Genomic DNA, 16,661 nt, shown 5'->3' with positions numbered 1-16,661 from the left:
TGATTATTATATGGCAAGGGGATTTTTTTTATCCAGTCTATTCGGTGTTGTATGCTTCTTGAACCTTTGTACGAATATCCTTTTATAGGTTGTGAAAGTTTTCTTCTATAATTTTGGTGAATATATTATCTGAGCCATTGAGTTGTACTTCTTTTTTCTTAGGGTTGCAATGAACTTTATTGATGGTATTCAAGAGAGTAAGGCTCCCTAAGAACCTGCGGCTGTTCTGGGCATCTGGAATGGAAACTGTGAGGGAGATGCTCAGTGTCAAGGGTTAGTTAGGACAGGGACTGCTCAATAGCCGAGGACCTCTCTCTTGCTGTGTCCTTGCTGGGATGGGTGGTCCAGGGCAGGCTTCTTACTCCTTGGAGGCCATATAGGCCATGAGGTCCACCACTATGTTGCTGTAGCTGAATTCATTGTATACCTGGAAATGAGCTTTACAAAGATGTCATTGAGAATGCCAGCCCCAGCATTGAAGGTGGAAGAGTGGGAGTCACTGTTAAAGTCACAGGAGACAACCTGGTTTTCAGCGTAGCCCAGTATGCCCTTTAGTGGGCCCTCAGATGCCTGCTTCACCACCTTCGTGATGTTGTCATACTTGGCAGCTTTCTCCAGGCATCATGTCAGATCCACAACTGACACATTGGGGGTAGGAACACGGAAGGCCATGCCTGTGCGCTTCCCGTTCAGCTCTGGGATGACTTTGCCCACAGCCTTGGCAGCGCCAGTGGATGCAGGGATGATGCTCTGGGCAGTGCCACGGCCATCTCACCACATCTTGCTAGAGGGACCATCTACAGTCTTCTGGGTGGCCGTGATGGCATGGACTGTGGTCATGAGTCCCTCCACAATGCCAAAGTTGTCATGGATGACCTTGGCCATGGGAGCTGGTGGTACAGGAATCATTGCTGACAATCGTGAGGGAATTGTCATACATGTCATAGTTCACACCCATCACAAACATGGGCGCATTCTCAGAAGGGGTGGAGATGATGACCTGCTTGGCCCCACCCATCATGTGGGCCCCAGCTTTCTCCATTATGGTGAAGACACCACTCAACTCCACAACATACTTGGCGCCGGCATCCCCCAATTTGATGTTGGCAGGATCTCGTTCCTGGAAGATGGTGCTGGCCTTCCTGTTGATGACAAGCTTCCCATTCTCAGCCTTAACTGTGCCTTTGAACTTGCCATGGGTGGAGTCATACTGGAACATGTAGACCATGTAGTTGAGGTCGATGAAAGGGTCATCGATGGCAACAATGTGCACTTTGCCAGAAGTGAAGGCAGCCCTGGTAACCAGGCGTCCAATAGGGCTAAATCGGTTCCCTCCAACATTCACAATCGTGTCTCTGGAACGAGGCTGGTCCTGCATGAAAAGAAGTGGGTGTCTCCAGAACAAGGAGGAGAAGAGATCCGAGCTGTACTTCTTCTCCTTCTTCTATCACTATTATTCTTTTTTTATTTTTATTTTGTTTTATTGAAAAAAAATTTTCCCACTTACGCCTCGCCTCCCCCTCCTCCCGGACCTCTCCCCCTCCTCCACTCCTCTTCTCCTCCCTCTCCAGTACCAAGAGCAGTCAGGGTTCCCTGCCCTATGGAAAGTCCAAGGTCCACCACACTCCATCCAGGTCTAGGAAGGTGACCATCCAAACTGTCTAGGCTCCCACAAAGCCAGAACATGAAGTAGGATCAAAACCCAGTGCCATTCTCCTTGGCCTCTCGTCAGCTCTCATTGTCCGCCATGTTCAGAGAGTCCGGAATTATCACATGCTTTTTCAGTTGCAGTCCTGCTGGCCTTGGTGAGCTCCCAATAGATCGGCCCCACTGTCTCAGTGGGTGGGTGCACCCCTCATTGTCCTGACTTCTTGTTCATGTTCTCCCTTCTTCTGCTCCTCATTAGAAACTTGGGAGCTCAGTCCAGTGCTCCAGTGTGAGTCTCTGTCTCTATCTCCATCCATCACCAGATGAAGGTTCTATGGTGATATGCAAGATATTCATCAGTATGGTTATACGATAGGTCCATTTCAGGTTCCCTATCCTCAGTTGTCCCAAAGAACTAACTGGGGACATTGCCCTGAGCACCTGGTAGACATTCCAAGTTCAAGTCTCTTGCCAACCTTTAGGTGGCTCCCTTAAGTAAGATATGAGTTTCCCTGCTCCCCCATCCAACTTTCCTTTACGCCCAATCACCCCAATTCCCCCAGTTCCCCTCATCCTCTCCTTCACACTTTTCTCTCCCCATCTCCCCTCATCCCCATCCCACACCACACCCCAAGATTCCCATTTTTTTGCCCATCAATCTTGTCTATTTCCCATAGCTGGGAGGATATCTATATGTTTTTCCTTGGGTTTACCCTCTTGTTTAGCTTCTTTAGGATCACAAATTATAGACTCAGTGGCCCCTATCCATGGCTAGAAACCAATTATGAGTGAGTACATCCCATGATCTTCTTTTTGGGTCTGGGTTACCTCACTCAGGATAGTATTTTCTATTTTTATCCATTTGCATGCAAAATTCGAGAAGTCATTGTTTTTTACTGCAGAGTAGTACTCTAATGTGTATATTCCATACTTTCTTCATCCATTCTTCCATTGAAGGGCATCTAGGTTGCTTGCAGGTTCTGGCTATTACATATAATGCTGCTATGAACATAGTTGAACAAATGCTTTTGTCATATGATAGGGTATCTCTTGGGTATATTCCCAAGAGTGGTATTGCTGGTCCAGGGTAGGTTGATCCCAATTTTTCTGAGAAACTGCCACACTGATTTCCAAAGTGGTTGCACAAGTTTGCAGTCCCACCATCAATGGATGAGGGTACCCCTTTCTCCACAACCTCTCTAGCAAAGGCTATCCTTGGTGTTTTTGATTTTAGCCATTCTGACAGGTGTAAGATGATATCTCAAAGTTGTTTTGATTTGCATTTCTCTGATTGCTAAGGAGGTTGAGCATGACCTTAAGTATCTTTTGGCCATTTGAACTTCTTCTGTTGAGAATTCTCTGTTCAGTTCAGTGCCCCATTTTATAATTGGGTAAATTATCATTTTAAAGTCTAGTTTCATGAGTTCTTTATATATTTTGGAGATCAGACCTTTGTCTGTTGCGGGGTTGGTGAAGATCTCCCAGTCAGTAGGCTGCCTTTTTGTCTTAGTGAGAGTGTCCTTTGCTTTACAGAAGCTTCTCAGTTTCAGGAGGTCCCATTTATTCAATGTTGCCCTTAGTGTCTGTGCTGCTGGGGTTATACATAGGAAGCGATCTCCTTTGCTCATATGTTGGAGGGTACATCCTATTTTCTCTTCTATGAAGTTCAGTGTGTTCAGATTGATATTGAGGTCTTTGATCCATTTGGACTTGAGTTTTGTGCATGATGATAGATATGGGTCTATTTTCATTCTTCTACAGGTTGACATCAATTGTGCCAGCACCATTTGTTGAAGATGCTTTCTTTCTTCCATTGTATACATTTAGCTCCTTTATCGAAAATCAATTGTTCATAGGTTTGTGGGTTACAATCCGGGTCTTCTATATGATTCCATTGGTTGACTTCTCTGTTTTTATGCCAGTACCACGCTGTTTTCATTACTGTAGCTCTGTAATAGGATTTAAAGTCAGGGATGGTAATGACTCCAGAAGTTCCTTTATTGTATAAGATTGTTTTTGCTATCCTGGGTTTTTTGTTTTTCCATATATAATTGATTATTGTCTTCTTAAGATCTGAGGAGAATTTTGATGGGACCTTGATTGGGTTTGCATTGAATCTATAAATTGCCTTTCGTAGAATTGCCATTTTTACTATGCTGATCCTCCCAATCCAAGAGCAAGGGAGATCCTTCCATTTTCTGCTATCCTCTTCATTTTCTTTCTTCAATGCCTTAAAGTTCTTATCAAATAGATCTTTCGCTTCCTTGGTTAGAGTTACCCCAAGATATTTTATGCTGTTTGTGGCTATCGTGAAAGTTGTTGATTCTCTTATTTCCCTTTCTGCTTCCATATCAAATGTGTATAAGTGGGAGACAGATTTTTTGGAGTTGATATTGTATCCTGCCACATTACTAAACGTGTTTATCAGCTGTAGGAGTTCTTTGGTGGAGTTTTTGGGGTCGCTTATGTACACTATCATATCATCTGCAAATAATGCAAGTTTAACATCTTCCTTTCCAATATGCATCCCCTTTATCCCCTTATTCCTATTGCTAAAACTTCAAGAACTATAATGAAGAGGTATGGAGAGAATGGAAAGCCTTGATTTTAGTGGATGGCTTTAAGTTTCTCTCCGTTTAATTTGATATTAGATGTCGGCTTGCTGTAGATAGCTTTAATTATATTTAGATATGACCCTTGTATCCCTAATCTCTCCAAGACTTTTATCATAAAGGGATGTTGAATTTTGTCAAATGCTTTTTCAGCATCTAATGAAACGATCATATGTTTTTTTTTTCTTTCAGTTTATTTATATGATGGATTACATTGATAGATTTCAGTATGTTACCCAGGCCTGAATGTCTGGGATGAAGCCTACTTGATCATAATGGATAATTTTTCTAATGTGTTCTTGGATTCGGTTTGCCAGTATTTTGTTGAGGATTTTTGCTCGATGTTCATGAGAGTGATTGGCCTGTAATTCTCATTCTTGGTTGAGTCTTTGTGTGGTTTTAGTATCAGAGTTACTGTAGCTTCATAAAAGGAATTTGGCAATGACTCCTCTGTTTTTATATTGTGAAATACATTAGGGAGTTGGGTATAAGTTCTTCTTGGAAGTTCTGGTAGAATTTCGGATGGATTTGAAACCATCTGGTCCTGGACTTTTTTTGGAAGGGAGGTTTTTGATAACAGCTTCTAATTCTTCATGACTAACATGTCTATTTAGGTTTTTCACCTGATCCTGGTTTAACTTTGGTATAAGGTATTTATCTAAAAAAGTGTCCATTTATTTTACATTTTTCAATTTTGTGGCAAACAGGCTTTCGTAGTAAGATCTAATGATTCTCTGAATTTCCTCTGTGTCTGTGGTTATGTCCCCCTTTTCATTTCTGATCTTATTAATTTGCAAATTCCCTCTCTGCTATTTGATTAGTTTAGATATGGTTTTATCAATTTTGTTGATTTTTTCCAGGAACCATCTTTTTGTTTCATTGATTCTTTGGATAGTTTTCTGTGTTTCTATTTTCTTGATTTCAGCCCTCAGTTTGATTATTTCCATTCTTCTACTCCTTCTAGGTGAGTCTGCTTCTTTTTTTTTCTAGAGGTTACAGGTGGGCTGTTAAGTCTCCAATGTGTGCTTTCTCTGTTTTCTTGAAGTGGGCACTTAGTGCTATGAACTTTCCTCTCAGGATTGCTTTCATAGTGTCCCATAGGTTTGAGTATGTTGTTTCTTTATTTTCATTGAATTCAAGGAAGACTTTAATTTCTTTCTTTATTTCTTCCTTAATCCAGGTATGGTTCAGTAGTTGACTGACTCAGTTTCCATGAGTTTGTAGGCTTTCTGGGGGTAGCATTATAGTTGAATTCTAGCTTTAATCCATGGTGATCTGATAAGATACAGGTGGTTATTAATATTTTTTGTACCTGTGGATGTTTGCTTTGTTACCGAGTATGTGGTCAATTTTTGAGAAGGTTCCATGAGCTGCAGAGAAGAAGGTATATTCCTTTCTATTTGGTTGGAATATTCTATAGATGTCTGTTAAGTCCATGTGATTCATTAGCTCCATTAATTTTCTTATTTCTCTGTTAGGTTTCTGTCTAATTGACCTGTCCATTAGAGAGAGAGGAGTGTTAACTTCTCCTACTATTAATGTGTGCGGTTTGATGGCTTCCTTGAGTTTTAGCAATGTTTCTTTTACGTACGTGGGTGCTTTTATTTTAGGGGCATAGATATTCAGGATTGAGACTTCATCCTGATGAATTGTTCCTGTTATGAGGAGAAAATGTCCCTCTCCATCTCTTCTTATTGATTGTAGTTTGAAGTCAACTTTGTTAGAAATTAGTATGACTACACCTGCTTGTTTCTTAGGTCCATTTACTTGATAAACCTTATCCTAACCCTTTAGTCTGAGTAGGTTCCTGACTTTGTGGTTGAGGTGTGTTTCCTGTAAACAGCTGAATGTTGTATCCTGTTTTCGTATCCAATCTCTTAGTCTGTGCCTTTTTATAGGTGAGATGTGTCCATTGACATTAAGTGATATTAATGACCAGTGGTTTTTAACTCCGGTCACTTTTTTAGTAGTAGATTTTGTGTGTTTCCCTTCTTTGAGCTGCGCTGGTGAAGGGTCTCTAGATGTCTGAGTTACTGTGGTCATTGCTGGATTCCTTGGATAGTGATTTTCCTTGTATTACTTTCTGTAAGGCTGGATTGGTTGCTACGTATTTTTTAAATTTTTTTATATCCTGGAAAATTTTGTTTTCTCCATTCTAGTGAATGAAAGCTTGGCTGTGTATAGTAGTCTGGGCTTGCATCCATGGTCTCTTAGTTTCTGCAGTACATCTATCCAGGACCTTCTGGCCTTCATGGTTTCCATAGAGATATCAGGTGTAAGTCTGATAGGTTTACCTTTATAAGTAACTTGGCTCTTTTCCTTTGCTCTTCTAAATATTCTTTCTTCATTCTGTATGTATTGCGTTTCGAACATTATATGGCAAGGGGATGGTTTTTTTTTTTTTTTTTTGATCCAGCCTATTCAGTGTTCTGTATGCTTCTTGAAACTTCATAGGTATATCTTTCTTTAGGTTGGGAAAGTTTCTCCTCTAATTTTATTAAATATATTTTCTCGAGCATTGAGCTGTGCTTCTTCTCCTTCTTCTATTCCTATTATTCTTAGGTTTGATCTTTTTATTGTCTCCCATATTTCCTGGATGTTTTGTGAGGAGAGTTTCTTGGCCTTGCTGTTTTCTTTGATCAGCGTGTTTATTTTCTCTATGGTATCTTCAGAATCTGAGATTCTTTCTTCTATCTCTTGTATTCTGTTGTTTATGCTTTTTTCTGTAGTCTCTATTCATTTACCTAGATTTTGCATGTCCAGCCAGCCTTCTGTTTGTGTTTTCTTCTTTGCCTCCATTTCAGTTTTCAAGTCTTGAACTGTTTCCATTATCTGTTTTATTTTTTTTTCTTTGGTTTCCTAGGGTATCATTCACTGATTTACTCAATTCTTCAAACTTTCTGTTATACTTCTCATCCATTTCTATAAGGGCATTTTTTACATGCTGTTTAAGGGCATCAATCACCTTCATAAAGTCAATTTTTTCTACTTCTTCATGATTAAGGTGTTCATGTCCTCCTGTTTTGAGGTCGCTGGGTTCTGGTGGTTTCATATTGTTTTTCAGATTGTTGGGTGAATTCTTGCATTGGCGCCGGCCCAACTTTTCCTCCGAATGCTCCCCTATGGATCTTCTTTTACCGGATCAGGTCTCCTTACCTACTGATGTACCTTCCCTGTGATGGCACTCTGCAGTGATAGCTCTCCTGATGCTCCAGTGATGTCTCTCCTTGTACCAATATCAGATCTCCGTGCCCAGTGATGGCTCTCCTGGTGCTCAGATTAGCTCTCCCACTGATGGCTCTCCTGGTTCCAAGATCAGATCTCCATGCAGGTTGGGTAGTTCATAAACAAAGCACCAACCTTGCTTGGTGCAGGCATGCCAGTGAAACAAAGGAAGTCTCCCCTGCCTACTTGCCCTGAGGATTCGCCCCCAGTGCCCAGACAGACTGAGCTGGAGGGTATTATGTTCCCAAAGAGGAAAGGGGGCAGAAGGAAGAAGGGTTCTGGATGCAAGCTGAGTGGGATAGGCAGAGAGAGGCAGCATGCGGGGAGTAGAGTCCCGGCAGGAAACACAAGAATTATAGGGTGGGGGATGAGGGACTTCAGAGTTCCCTTTCCGGGGCTGCTGCTATGGGTCACAATCTCACCCCACTGATGGCTCTCCTGGTCTATCCCTATGATTCTTAGGTTTTGTCTTTTTTTATTAAAAAAAAAAATTTTCCGCCTCCTCCCCACCTCTCATTTCCCTCCCCCTCCTGCCGCCCCATATCCACCTCCGCCCCACTCCTCTTCTCCTCCCTCTCCAGTCCCAGGAGCAGTCAGGGTTTTCTGCCCTGTGGAAAGTCCAAGGTCCTCCCCCTTCCATCTAGGTCTAGGAAGCTGTACATCCAAACTGTCTAGGCTCCCACAAGCCAGAACATGAAGTAGGATCAAAACCCCATGCCATTGTCCTTGGCCTCTCATCAGCTCACATTGTCCACCATGTTCAGAGAGTCTGGTTTTATCCCATGCTTTTTCAGTTGCAGTCCAGCTGGCATTGGTGAGCTCCCAATAGATCAGCCCCACTGTCTCAGTGGGTGGGTGCACCGCTATGGTTCTGACTTCCTTGTTCATGTTCTCCCTCCTTCTGCTCCTAATTAGGACCTTGGGAGCTCAGTCCGGTGCTCCAGTTTGGGTCTCTGTCTCTATCTCCATCCATCGCTAGATGAAGGTTCTATGGTGATATGCAAGATATTCATCAGTGTAGCTATACGATAGGTTCATTTAGGGTTCCCTATCCTCAGGTGTCCCAAGGAACTAACTGGGGACATTGCCCTGGGCACCTGGTAGCCACTCCAAGTTCAAGTCTCTTGCCAACCCTTAGGTGCCTCCGTTAATCAAGATATGAGTTTCCCTGCTCCGCTATCCAACCTTCCTATATTCCCCATCATCCCGTTTCCCCAAGCTCCCCTCATCCTCTCCTTCACACTTTTCTCTCTCCATCTCCACTTACACCCATCCCAACCCAGCCCCAAGATTCCAATTTTTTGCACATCAATCTTGTCTATTTCCCATAGCCAGGAGAATAACTTTATGTATTTCCTTGGGTTTGCTCTCTTGTTTAGCTTCTTTAGGACCACAAATTATAAACTCAGTGGCCCCTATCCATGGCTAGAAACCTATTATGAGTGAGTACATCCCATGATCTTCTTTTTGGGTCTGGGTTACCTCACTCAGGATAGCATTTTCTATTTCCATCCATTTGGATGCAAAATTCGAGAAGTCATTGTTTTTTACCGCAGAGTAGTACTCTAATGTGTATATATTTCGCGCTTTCTTCATCCATTCCTCCATTGAAGGACACCGAGGATGCTTCCCGGTTCTGGCTATTACAAATAATGCTGTTATGAACATAGTTGAACAAATGTTTTTGTCATATGACAGGGCATCACTTGGGTGTATTCCCAAGAGTGGTATTGCTGGGTTCGAGGATAGGTTGATCCCAATTTTTATGAGAAACGCCACACTGATTTCCAAAGTGGTTGCACAAGTTTTCAGTCCCACCAGCAATGGATGAGGGTACCCCTTTCTCCACAAACTCTCCAGCAAAGGCTATCGTTGGTGTTTTTGATTTTAGCCATTCTGACAGGTGTAAGATGATATCTCAAAGATGTTTTGGTTTGCGTTTCTCTGATCGCTAAGGAGGTTGAGCATGACCTTAAGAATCTTTTGGCCATTTCAAATTCTTCTGTTGAGAATTCTCTGTTCAGTTTAGTGCCCCATTTTATAATTGGGTTAATTATCATTTTAAAGTCTAGTTTATTGAGTTCTTTATATATTTTGGAGATCAGAGCTTTGTCTGTTGCAGGGTTGGTGAAGATCTTCTCCCAGTCAGTAGGCTGCCTTTTTGTCTTAGTGAGAGTGTCCTTTGCTTTACAGAAGCTTCTCAGTTTCAGGAGGTCCCATTTATTCAATGTTGCCCTTATTGTCTGTTCTGCTGGGGTTATAGAAAGGAAGTGATCTCCTTTGCCCATATCTTGTAGGGTACATCCTATTCTCTCTTCTATGAAGTTCAGTGTGTTCAGATTGATATTGAGGTCTTTGATACATTTGGACTTGAGTTTTGTGCATGATGGTAGATATGGGTCTATTTTCATTTTTCTACAGGTTGACATCCAGTTGTGCCAGCACCATTTGTTGAAGATGCTCTCCTTCATCCATTGTATACTATTAGCTCCTTTATCGAAAATGAGGTGTTCATAGGTTTGTGGGTTAAAATCCGGATCTTCTATTCGATTCCATTGGTCGACTTCTCTGTTTTTATGCCAGTACCACACTGTTTTCATTACTCTAGCTCTGTAATAGAGTTTGAAGTCATTGATGGTAATGGCTCCATAAGTTCCTTTATTGTATAAGATTATTTTGGCTATCCTGGGTTTTTTGTTTTTCCATATAAAGTTAATTATTGTCCTCTCAAGGTGTGAGAAGAAATTTGATGGGACCTTGATGGGGATTGCACTAAATTGATACATTGCCTTTGGTAGAATTTCCATTTTTACTATGTTGATCTCCCAATCCAAGAGCAAGGGAGATCCTTCCATTTTCTGTTATCCTCTCCAATTTCTTTCTTCAATGCCTTAAAGTTCTTATCAAATAGATCTTTCACTTCCTTGGTTAGAGTTACTTCAAGATAGTTTATGCTGTTTTTGGCTATTGTTAATGGTGATGATTCTCTTTTTTCCCTCTCTGCTCCCATATCCTTTGTGTATAAGAGGGCGACTGATTTTTTCGAGTTGATCTTGTATCCTGCCACATTACTAAACGTGTTTTCAGCTGTAGGAGTTTTGTGGTGGAGTTTTTGTTGTCGCTTAAGTACACTATAATATCATCTGCAAATAACGCAAGTTTAATTTCTTCCTTTCCAAATCGAATCCACTTTATCCCCTATGTTGTCTTATTGCTATTGCTAAGACCTCAAGAACTATATTGAAGAGGTATGGGGAGAGTGGACAGCCTTGGTGTGTTCCTGATTTTAGTGGGATGGCTTTAAGTTTCTCTCCGTTAATTTGATGTTAGCTGTCGGCTTGCTATAAATAGCTTTAATTATATTTAGATATGACCCTTGTTTCCCTAATCTCTCCAAGACTTTATCATAAAGTTATGTTGAATTTTGTCAAATGCTTTTTCAGCATCTAATGAAACGATCATATGTTTTTTTCTTTCAGTTTATTTATATGATGGATTACATTGATAGATTTGCGTATATTAAACCAGGCCTGCATGTCTGGGATGAAGCCTACTTGATCATAATGGATAATTTTTCTAATGTGTTCTTGGATTCGGTTTGTCAGTATTTTGTTGAAGATTTTTGCGTCGATGTTCATGAGTGTGAGTTGCCTGTAATTCTCTTTCTTGGTTGAGTCTTTGTGTGGTTTTGGTATCAGAGTTACTGTAGCTTTATAAAAGGAATTTGGCAATGACTCTTCTGTTTTTATATTGTGAAATACATTAAGGAGTATACGTATTAGGTCTTCTTGGAATATCTGATAGAAATCCACATTGAAACCATCTGGTCCTGGACTTTTTTGGGAAGGGAAGTTTTTGATAACAGCTTCTAATTCTTCACGACTAACAGGTCTTTAGGTTGTTCACCTGGTCCTAGTTTAACTTTGGTATATGGTATTCACCAAAAAAGTGTCCATTTCCATTTCTTTTACATTTTCCAGTTTTGTGGCATACAGGCTTTTGTAGTAAGATCTAATGATTCTCTGAATTTCCTCTGTGTCTCTGGTTACATCCCCCTTTTCATTTCTGATTTTATTAATTTGCAAATTCTCTCTCTGCTGTTTGATTAGTTTGGATAGGAGTTTATCAATCTTATTAATTTTCTCCAGGAACCAGCTTTTTGATTTATTGATTCTTTCAATTGTGTTCTGTGTTTCTATTTTCTTGATTTCAGCCCTCAGTTTGATTATTTCCAGTCTTCTACTCCTTCTAGGTGAGTCTGCTCCTTTTTTTTTAATTAAATCACTGTTTTACCCATTACAGCTTCTTATTGACTAACTCTTACATATTAATTTAACCAAGCTCTAGTAATCTGTATATTGCCATGTGGCTGTGGCTTACTAGCTAAAGTTCCAGCATCCATCTCTGGCATGGCTACATGGCTTCTTCTTCCCAGCATTCAGTATAGTTCTACCTGACTAACTCTGTTTTACCCTTTCAGGACAAGCCCGTTTCTTTATTCATTAACCAATCAAAGCAACACATAGACAAAAGGACTTTGCACACCATTTCCCCTTTCTGTTTAAGCAAAAAGGAACCCTTAATTTTTAACAGATTAAAATTATATATAACAAAATAGTTATCAAGCAAGAATTATAATTACAATATTTATATCTACTTTATATTTTATCGTAACTAAGGAAAACTATAATAATCTATTCTTCAATTCCATCAAAGGCACCAGAAGGATATAATATGAACTAAGTAAACAGGAGGTACATTGTAAGCAACTTCCAAAACTTTATTATCTAGAGCTTTCAGTTTGGCTGTTAAGTCTCCAATGTGTGCTTTCTCTCTTTTCTTTTTTTTTTTTGATAATTTTTTAAATTTTTTTATTAATTAATTAATTTATTTATTAAAGATTTTTGCCTCTTCCCCGCCACCACCTCCCATTTCCTCCCCCTCCCACAATCAAGTCTTCCTCCCTTCTCAGTCCAAAGAGCAATCGGGTTTCCCTGCCCTGTGGGAGGTCCAAGGACTCCCACCTCCATCCAGGTCGATTAAGGTGAGCATCCAAACTATCTAGGCTCCCACAAAGCCATTACGTGCAATAGGATAAAAAACCCATTGCCATTGTTCTTCAGTTCTCAGTAGTCCTCATTGTCTGCTATGTTCAGCGAGTCCGGTTTTGTCCCATGCTTTTTCAGACCCCTGGCAGCTGTCCTTGGTGAGTTCTCAATAGAACATCCCACTGCCTCAGTGTGTGGGTGCACCCCTCGTGGTCCTGAGTTCCTTGCTCATGCTCTCTCTCTTTCTGCTTCTCCTTGGATCGTGAGACTTCATTCCAGTGCTCCAATGTTGGTCTCTGTCTCTGTCTTCTTTCATCGCTTGATGAAGGTTAATATTCAGGAGGATGCTTATATGTTTTTCTTTGGGTTCACCTTCTTATTTAGCTTCTCTAGAATCACGAATTATAGTCTCAATGTCCTTTATTTATGGCTAGAAACCAAATATGAGTGAGTACATCCCATGGTCCTCTTTTTGAGCCTGGCTTAACTCACTGAGGATAGTGTTTTCAATTTCCGTCCATTTGTATGCAAAATTCAAGAAGTCATTGTTTCTTACTGCTGAGTAGTACTCTAATATGTGTATATTCCATACTTTCTTCATCCATTCTTCCATTGAAGGGCATCTAGGTTGTTTCCAGGTTCTGGCTATTACAAACAGTGCTGCTATGAACATAGTTGAGCATATACTTTTGTTGTATGTTAGGGAATCTCTTGGGTATATTCCCAATAGTGGTTTGCTGGGTCGAGAGGTAGGTCGAACCCAACTTTCCTGAGAAACTGCCACACTGCTTTCCAAAGTGGTTGCACAAGTTTGCATTCCCACCAGCAATGGATGAGTGTGCCCATTTCTCCACAACCTCTCCAGAAGAGGCTATCATTGGTGTTTTTGATTTTAGCCATTCTGACAGGTGTAAGATGGTATCTTAATGTTGTCTTGATTTGCATTTCCCTGATTGCTAAGGAAGTTGAGCACGATCTTAAGTGTCTTTTGGCCATTTGAATTTCTTCTGTTGAAAAGTCTCTGTTCAGCTCAGTGCCCCATTTTATAATTGGATTGATTAACCTTTTATGGTCTAATTTCTTGAGTTCTTTATATATTTTGGAGATCAGACCTTTGTCAGTTGCAGGGTTGGTGAAGATCTTCTCCCAGTCAGTGGGTTGCCTTTCTGTCTTAGTGACAGTGTCCTTTGATTTACAGAAGCTTCTCAGTCTCAGGAGGTCTCATTTATTCAATGATGTCCTTAGTGTTTGTGCTGCTGGGGTTATACGTAGGAAGTTTTCTCCTGTGCCCATGTGTTGTAGAGTACTTCGCATTTTCTCTTCTATCAGGTTCAGTGTGTTTGGACTGATATTGAGGTCTTTAATCCATTTGGACTTGAGTTTTGTGCATGGTGATAGATATGGATCTATTTTCATTCTTCTACAGATTGACATCCAGTTTTGCCAGCACAATTTGTTGAAGATGCTCTCTTTTTTCCATTGTATACTTTTAGCTCCTTTATCGAAAATCAGGTGTTCATAGGTTTGTGGGCTAAAGTCAGGGTCTTCTATTCGATTCCATTGGTCGACTTCTCTGTTTTTATGCCAGTACCAAGCTGTTTTCAATACTGTAGCTCTGTAATAGAGTTTGAAGTCAGGGATGGTAATGCCTCCAGACGATCATTTATTGTATAAGATTGTTTTGGCTATTCTGGGTTTTTTGTTTTTCCATATAAAGTTGATTATTGTCTTCTCCATATCTAATACCTATACTCCTTAATATATTTCACAATATAGAAACAGAAGAGTCATTGCCAAATTCCTTTTATGAAGCTACAGTTACCCTGATACCAAAACCGCACAAAGACCCAACCAAGAAAGAGAATTACAGGCCCATCTCACTCATAACATCAACGCAAAAATTCTCAATAAAATACTGGCAAACCGAATCCAAGAACACATTAGAAAAGTTATCCATTATGATCAAGTAGGCTTCATCCCAGAGATTCAGGATTGGTTCAACTTATGCAAATCTCTCAATGTAATCAACCGTATAAATAAACTGAAAGAAAAAAACCATATGATCATTTCAGTAGGTGGTGAAAAAGCATTCGACAAAATTCAACACCCCTTTATGATAAAGTTCTTGGGTAGATTAGGGATACAAGGGTCATACCTAAATATAATAAAAGCTATTTACAGCAAGCCGACAGCCAACATTAAATTAAATGGAGAAAAACTCAAAGCCATCCCACTAAAATCAGGAACATGACAAGGATGTCCACTCTCTCCATACCTCTTCAATATAGTGCTTGAAGTTCAAGCAATAGCAAAAAGACAACATAAGGGGATCAAGGGGATCCATATTGGAAAGGAAGAAGTTAAGATTCATTATTTGCAGATGATATGATAGTATACATAAGGGACCCCAAAAACTCTACCAAAGAACTCCTACAGCTGATAAACACCTTTGGTAATGTGGCAGGTTACAAAATCAACTCCAAAAAATCAGTTGCCTTCCTATACACTAAGGATAAGGAAGCAGAGAGGGATATCAGAGAATCTTCACCTTTCACAATAGCCACAAATAGCATAAAATATCTTGGGGTAACTCTGAACAAGGAAATGAAAGATCTATTTGGCAAGAACTTTAAGTCTTTGAAGAAAGAAATTGAAGACGACACCAGAAAATTGAAGGATCTCCCTTGCTCTTGGATTGGGAGGATCAACATAGTAAAAAGGGCAATTCTACCAAAAGCAATCTATACATTCAATGCAATCCCCATCAAAAGCCCATCAAATTTCTCTGTTTTCCTTAAGTGGGCACTTAGTTCTATGAACTTTCCTCTGAGCACTGCTTTCATAGTGTCCCATAGGTTTGAGTATGTTGTTTCTTTGTTTTCATTGAATTCAAGGAAGACTTTAATTTCTTTCTTTATTTCTTCCTTAATCCAGGTATGGTTCAGTAGTTGACTGTTCAGTTTCTATGAGTTTGTAGGCTTTCTGGGGGTAGCATTTTAGTTGAATTCTAGCTTTAATCCATGGTGATCTGATAAGATACAGGTGGTTATTAATATTTTTTGTACCTGTGGATGTTTGCTTTGTTACCGAGTATGTGGTCAATTTTCGAGAAGGTTCTGTGAGCTGCAGAGAAGAAGGTATATTCTTTCCTGTTTGGGTGGAGTATTCTATAGATGTCTGTTAAGTCCATTTGATTCAACCTCCATTAATTTTCTTATTTATCTGTTAGGTTTCTGTCTAATTGACCTATCCATTAGAGAGAGAGGAGTGTTAATGTCTCCTACTATTAATGTGTGCGGTTTGATGGCTTCCTTGAGTTTTAGCAATGTTTCTTTTACGTACGTGTGTGCTTTTATTTTAGGGGCATAGATATTCAGGATTGAGACTTCATCCTGATGAATTGTTCCTGTTATGAGGAGAAAATGTCCCTCTCCATCTCTTCTAATTGATTTTAGTTTGAAGTCAACTTTGTTAGAAATTAGTATGGCCACACCTGCTTGTTTCTTAGGTCCATTTACTTGATAAGCCTTATCCCAACCCTTTAGTCTGAGTAGGTGCATGTTTTTGTGGTTGAGGTGTGTTTCTTGTAAACAGCAGAACGTTGGATCCTGTTTTTCTATCCAATCTCTTAGTCTGTGCCTTTTTATAGGTGAGTTGAGTCCATTGACATTAAGTGATATTATATTAATGACCAGTGGTTGTTAACTCTGGTCATTTTTTTAGTAGTAGATTTTGTGTGTTTCCCTTCTTTGAGATGTGCTGGTAAAGGGTCTCTAGATGTCTGAGATATTGTGGTCATTGTTGGACTCCATGGTTAGTGATTTTCCTTCATTTACTTTCTGTAAGCCTGGATTTGTGGCTATGTATTGTTTAAATTTGTTTTTATCCTGGAAAATTTTGTTTTCTCCATTTATAGTGAACGAAAGCTTGGCTGGGTATAGTAGTCTGGGCTTGCATCCATGGTCTTTAGTTTCTGCAGTACATCTATCCAGGTCCTTCTGGCTTTCATGGTTTCCATAGAGAAGTCAGGTGTCAGTCTGATAGGTTTATCTTTATAAGTAACATGGCCTTTTTCATTTGCAGCTCTTAATATTCTTTCTTTGTTCTGTATGCTTTCTGTTTTGATTAT

At 40.0% G+C, this 16,661-nt stretch overlaps 1 protein-coding gene and 1 pseudogene across 5 annotated transcripts in view; one reads left to right on the top strand and one right to left on the bottom strand.

Moving 5' to 3' along the window:
• Positions 1–16,661, top strand: part of LOC130868823 (histone demethylase UTY) — a 498,107-nt gene that overhangs the window by 411,904 nt on the left and 69,542 nt on the right. The window lies entirely within an intron of this gene.
• Positions 359–1,342, bottom strand: LOC130868828 (glyceraldehyde-3-phosphate dehydrogenase-like; annotated as a pseudogene).

The sequence above is a fragment of the Chionomys nivalis genome, chromosome Y, assembly GCF_950005125.1.
Source record: "Chionomys nivalis chromosome Y, mChiNiv1.1, whole genome shotgun sequence".
NCBI classification, from domain to species: Eukaryota; Metazoa; Chordata; class Mammalia; order Rodentia; family Cricetidae; genus Chionomys; species Chionomys nivalis.
Note: the sequence above shows the minus strand (reverse complement) of the source record. Positions and strands in the feature narration are given on the sequence as shown.